This window comes from Limulus polyphemus, unplaced genomic scaffold, assembly GCF_000517525.1.
Source record: "Limulus polyphemus unplaced genomic scaffold, Limulus_polyphemus-2.1.2 Scaffold5938, whole genome shotgun sequence".
Taxonomy (NCBI): Eukaryota; Metazoa; Arthropoda; class Merostomata; order Xiphosura; family Limulidae; genus Limulus; species Limulus polyphemus.
The window spans coordinates 27,568-34,110 of record NW_013671548.1 but is presented as its reverse complement, the minus strand read 5'-3'; the positions used below and the strand labels follow the sequence as shown (position 1 = coordinate 34,110).

Genomic DNA, 6,543 nt, shown 5'->3' with positions numbered 1-6,543 from the left:
TGACAAAACCTTGTCGAAACGTTGAACATTTGCTGTTATTCTAAACTTATATTAAAGTTTTTCTTCATTACCCATTCAAGCCGTCTCCAGCCATTATAAGAAATGGTTAGTACAGAAATCACTTGTGTAGCTTTGCTCAAAAAATCCAAAACCAAACTTTCATTTTGTTGTTATGGTTTCATGTTTTACCATACGTAATTTACATAAAAATAATAATGTTTTAACGTTAACAAAGGAGACTTAGTGTGTGTTTTATGTTGGATAAAGTGATTTGATATTTTTACTAAAAAAATATACATAGTAATAATGGGAAATTGTAATCAAGTCATTCGTAAAAGAAAAAAATATATCAGAAAGTCAAAATGCAAATTTTATCGAAATTAAATACCTATATAAAACGGAAACTTTGTTATATTTAGAAGCCGTGGAGAAAAAAACAACCTTATACATCACTGGTGTACTGTTTTATTTTTACCATTAGTTTATCCATCTGAGTTTGTATCTATATTATTTTGATATGAATATCTATCACTAAAAAGTAAGGCTTAGTATGAATCTACTATCACGAGCGTTTTGCGAACGCCATCCTTCTGCATCGAACCTCCTACAATCCCGTAGCATATCCAGGAGTTGCAAAGTGGAGGTGCTTGGCAAGACATGCAGATTTTACAACGAGATGTCTCTGATATTACTGAAATCAGCGTTTGTCAGCCCTTGCTAAAGTTTAAGTTTTCTGTCGATTGTGATCAGTTGCTTGCAGTCACAAAATACTGGTTTATTTTTCTTTCAAAGTAGCACATTGAAATACCTTCTATTTAGTAGTTTACGTTTAACATGTTCATTGGCCATTTTGAAGGCTCATAGCACTAAAATTTGGGGTTCTATCCCTGCGATGGGTACAGTACAGATAGCTCTTTATGTAGTTGTGTGTTTAAATAAACAAACACATCGAAATCAGCATTTCTTTTTTATGCAAGTGTGTCTTCTTAAAGATAACCAGCAAGATATCATTTTATGATGTTAAATCTGAACTTGTAGGGTTGAAATTTCTTTTCAACTGTCCACCGAAAACGATGGCCTGCGTTAGGGTAGGTTTTTTTGTTTGAAGTTAAGCACAAAGCTACACAATGGACTATCTGTGCCCATGCCCACCACGGGTATCGAAACCCGGTTTCTAGCGTTGTAAATCCACAGACATACCGCCGTGCCACTGGGGGGCGTTAGGGTAGGAGTACAGTAAATTGGCTGGTAACTCGTTGAACTTACAAAAATAATACAATAGTAACATGTTCCGCTATTGTATTATTTTTGTAAGTCTCTCTAATAGGAATTGTTCCTTTTAACACCAATCTTGTATATACCGGTTGGACAGGGATTGAAATCGACTGGAGAGCCCGTGAGTGGCGAAGTTTTATGTTTATTTTTAGGCTGTTTTTGTTATGACATTTACTGATGTTAGAAGAACATTCTTCAAAAGTTAACCTACGATTACCACTACTTCACCACAAGATGGGCGTTAAAAATCTCAACATGTTGTGAAAACTGAAGTTATGTAAATATTTAAACTCTCTTTATAAAATCTTCGGCCTTTTGTGTTCTTTTTCGTGTTTCACACACAACTCATTCGCTTGTGAGTTAATTTTTGTAATTATATTGTTCAGAAACCTTCTTTTAAGGAGTCACTGTGTTATAGTGTGACAAGCAGAGTATTAGAAGCATCAAAACAATATCGCACAATCATTAGTTCCTCGGGTTTCAGCAGAATCTTTGTTTCGAATGTCATGTGATGCGACAGTTATGGATAAAAACAAACTACAGAAGACGTGTTATGCTCTTCAGGATATGTTTTATTTAAACAGAAAATATAGTTCTCATTTTAGGCGAATTTGTTTTATAAAAACGAAATGTTAATGTTTAGTTGTTAAACAGGTGAATATTTAAATTCAGTAAGGTCGTTATGTAAAACAAAGAAGGAAAAAGTACGTGAATAATAAAATAATAGACGAACAACAAAATGTACCTTTGTTAGTATTTTTTTATGAGATGTCTTGGTAATAGAAGAGTTAAAATAACTTTCCAAATAGTTTTTCTATATTCGATGTCACATACTTTTATTGATATGTGGGATAAGATGAAATAGGTTTGACATTTTCAGGTTCTGTTGTTCTTTTGAAAAAATATATCTGCTTTATTTTTTTGTAAGCACGTGGATTGTTTGCAGGTTGATACCTATTGTGTTGAGACTTACATAGACATTTAATGAGAGGGCGCTGGTGTTGTGAGTTTTAGTCTCCCCTCTTACCTGCGCTAGTGGATCGGCTCGATCGAATGTCGAGTATACTTTGGTTGGTAAGACTGAGCGTTGTAGAGCTGTTTATTTCACTTCGTTTCTGCAACCGTTGCCGTTACTCCAAACGGTAGATTCAGTTGACAGGACACATGGCCCCACGCCTGCCAGTCCGTTCTCCGCGCAAGCAGCATCCTAAGGTAAATAAAAACTATAGGGTTATTTAAGAATTAACAAACTAAGTGCTTATCATGACAGAATAATACTGTTTTAGATGAAAAATGTTACATACATTTTAATGTGATAATTCACGTACAACGAAAAAGAAAAATAACCTGTCGAACGCTGAATTAGTAAAAGTGTCTCGCGTAAAGCATTGATATATTCGTACTATGTGTCTTGAAAATCGTAGATTCGTGTTTAAAAGTTTAAACTGACTATTAAAGTTCGGGTATTGCATAAGCCTGAATATATGATAATTGTAGGAGTTAATTAAATATACATGTGTGTATGTTTGATGTATTCTGTGATTTTTTCATTAATTTTTTTTCTTCGCGTGTTTCATTTCTTTGTCGATATTTAATGAAAATGTGTATGTGTACTTTGTAGTATATAATCGACAAAACGGGTTTTGCCTGGTTTTCGCTGTGCTTTCTTTTTTTCTTCTGATTCATAAAAAATAATGTTTTGAGAAAAACAAGTGGGCTTCAAGTTTCATGTTCATCTGTAATTTATAAATATGTATCTACTGCCATCATTTGGGTTTAATCTTTATATTAATATATATATATTATTACTGCCCAATAATGTACACCTTTTTTGACGGTAATGATTGTAAATTTGCGTCAACAGAAGACGGTGCACAACATTGATGGCGTTCGACCGATCCAAACTTGACACAATCGCCGTGATGCCAGCTGGCGGTTCAAAACGCTAATTCTTCTGTTGTGTTGTTTAGTGCGTTTTTAAAAGAACGAATGTGTTGGAGTTAGCGCGCGAGCAGGAGCAGCAACAACAACAACAAAAAGAGTTAATTCTAGGGACATTAAATGCATCTCTTTATGCTATTTTGTAAACCATGACAAAACATCTTCATATGTTAATGAAATTTTGGAAAAAAAAAGTATGCAATAAGTCTTATTATTGACATTTAGAAATATTTTTTAGCTTTCTAAGTTGTAATATTTCAACAAATATTTATTTTTAGTTTGAAGTTAGAAGCTTAATAATTCACTTAAATATTTTATCCGGGTTAAGGGAAAAAGGTTGTTTTTATTGCTTGAAGGAAAACTATTTAACGCTCTAACAAGTGCTAACTTGTTTTACCAGGAATTATCTTTATCATTAGTTTTGAACAGTTTTGATAGATGGCGCAACATAATATGCTAATAAAATATACAGATTTTACAACCATATTCTTTTTTTCTTTTCCGCTGGGGCTTATATCACGAAAAATAAGGTTTCGATGCCTGCGGTGGGCAAGCACAGACAACATATTATGTAACCATGGGCTTAACAAAACTTTTGCATGGTATTAAAGAATATAGTTACCAACAGTATAGTTGTTTTATAGTGCTGTTGAATAGCGTTTTACATGTGTAGAAAGAATATCTAAGAAGTGAAAAGTTGAGCAAAAAGAGAAAACCAACAGAGTAGCTGCAGTAAGAAAAAATTATTTAATCTTTTATTTGATAAATAACATTAAACATGTTTTAAGGGAACTTTGTTGTGCGTCGCTTGTTTAGATTCTTACGAAACTTTAGTGTTTTTTCTCAAATTGGTTTTATGTAATTATTGATAATCATACCACTAAAGATTAATTGTGTGTTATTATTATTTCTACATAAACTTTGCATGGTTTCGTGACTTCGAGTAACGCCCCGTGATGGGATTACTTGGAATGCATCCAGTTTGATAACTTGAAATATAATATTGTACATCCAATGTTCTGATAACACATTTTAGTTTGTTTTTCTTATCTAGTGATGTTCTGATAACACATTTTAGTTTGTTTTTCTTATCTAGTGATGTTCTGATAACACATTTTAGTTTGTTTTTCTTATCTAGTGATGTTCTGATAACACATTTTAGTTTGTTTTTCTTATCTAGTGATGTTCTGATAACACATTTTAGTTTGTTTTTCTTATCTAGTGATGTTCTGATAACACATTTTAGTTTGTTTTTCTTATCTAGTGATGTTCTGATAACACATTTTAGTTTGTTTTTCTTATCTAGTGGTTGTTTCTTAAAAGAAACAGCTTCGATATTCATGCGCACACACACACACATCGAAATAGTCACTATGTTTATTAATTATTCTTACTCAAATACACACAGCTTTTTGTTATGTTTACCATTATATTCATAGTTAATTCGTAAGAAGTAAAGAATAGGAGGCATCGTATTATCGCTTGTACAAATATTTAATGAAAGGGGGAGAGAGAAAAATGTCGACAAATCTAATTTACCAGGACCTGACCCGCTAGATTTCAATTGTTATTAGCATAATCGGATGTTTTATTAAATAAATTAGATATTTAAGACTATACGTTACCAAATTTGAAACGCTATTTTCGAGATGTACACAATTATTTACTCGTTTGTAAACAGTTTAAGGTAGTAATTCAGTAAACCAGCAAACTAGATTGTCGATAAGTGAAAGTTATAACATTTCATTCGCCAGGGGGCAGCACAGCCTGACTTTAGTGTGAAACACATTAAATATCAATTTCAAAAACTACTAACTATGAAACACATCCGTCGGTAGGAGCTTTCTCCAGTGATGTCATTAGTATACCAGACAAGAAACCAACTTACTAGAATATACTTGTATGTAATATTTGTAATCTAGGTGAAAAACTTGCATCCAGTTGCCTTAAAGTGTTAGAGGAGCTTCATTTAGTTGAGGCCATTTAATTGTATGGCTAAGGATGATCAGTTTGATGTCAGCAAAGTGATAAAACGTCGCAATAACAATGTATTCCTAAACGTTTCAATCTTAAATGACCCTATTCGTGATTTGCTGGAAAAGGTTCATAACAATGTTTCACTCTGTAAGAAATGCCAGAGCTCATGATGAGGCTAGGGTGGCTTGGTTATAACAACCTCATCGTTAATTGAAACTCGTTTTACACCATTACCCCAGAGAGATTATTCTTCGAAGATTCGACATCGCTCTATCTCATAACTGTTTCTTACGGGGGCTGATGTGTGTGTAGCATAGTGTGATGTTTTGAGATCTTATAAGTTTACTGTGTAAAACTCCTAGTCTGTCACGGCTCGTACAAAAGTTTAAAGGGTACCTTATAGGGGAATAAGTATGACAACAAAATATATCAAAAATTTTTATATATTCAATTCTTAACTTGCCAATTAACAAACTTTCACAAACACACGAAGAGTACGACACTGACACATTCAACACGCACCCTGAGTATTATTTACCTCCAGCATTAAGATAAAGGAAATTGATTCTTAATCCTCCTATTATGTTTCGAATCTGTTTGTCCCGACACCTATTTCCTTAACGTGATGATGCAGTTGAATATATCTTTGAGTTTATAACAATAACTATTTAAATTAACTTATAACACTTAACATAAGAGTGTAAAAGCTATGCAAATAAATAAATACACACACAGAGGGTGGTCCAAATTTATTTTTCCTATTTTAAAATTTCATAATTAACTGTTTCAGTTGGACACAATATGTTGAAAACTGTATTTTTGTATTTCCTTAGTTATTTAGTTATTAAATTTTAAAATTGGAAAAATAGTTTTGGATCATCCTGTATTATGAATTCAAGGCTGTTCCAGATTGTTTGAAATAGCATTGGGTCAATATGATCTGAAATATAACATAATAGGAGGCTAAAATATAATTTTCTCTGCAGTTGGGCAATGGGACAGTTGGGAAGATCTAAAGACGTTGATTAATTCATATATTTTGTATCGTTTTCTTGATGTTAACATGATTTTGTCAGACCCGTGCTAAATTAACATCATCAGCAAAACAATTGTAAACTGAAACTCATTGTTCAAGTATGTCATTTTGGAGAATTTATGATGTGGCAGATGTCGATGTAATCCTCACAAGAGTGAGAGTTAATAATGTGGAGTATTCTTTGTATTAATCGATGCTGGCTGGTGGTTTCGTCAGCTTTGTATTGCTACAATGAACGTGCACGACAAACGGGTGAGGTTTTTAAAAATATATCTGTGTGTGTATATATATATATATATATATATATATATATA

General features: G+C 32.8%; 1 long non-coding RNA gene across 1 annotated transcript in view; it reads left to right on the top strand.

Moving 5' to 3' along the window:
- Positions 1 to 1,537: 1,537 nt before the first annotated feature.
- Positions 1,538 to 6,543, top strand: part of LOC111089333 — a 13,572-nt gene continuing 8,566 nt past the window's right edge. The window contains exon 1 of the long non-coding RNA XR_002613597.1: positions 1,538 to 1,552. This is a non-coding gene — a long non-coding RNA (uncharacterized LOC111089333). The remainder of the gene's footprint in view (positions 1,553 to 6,543) is intronic.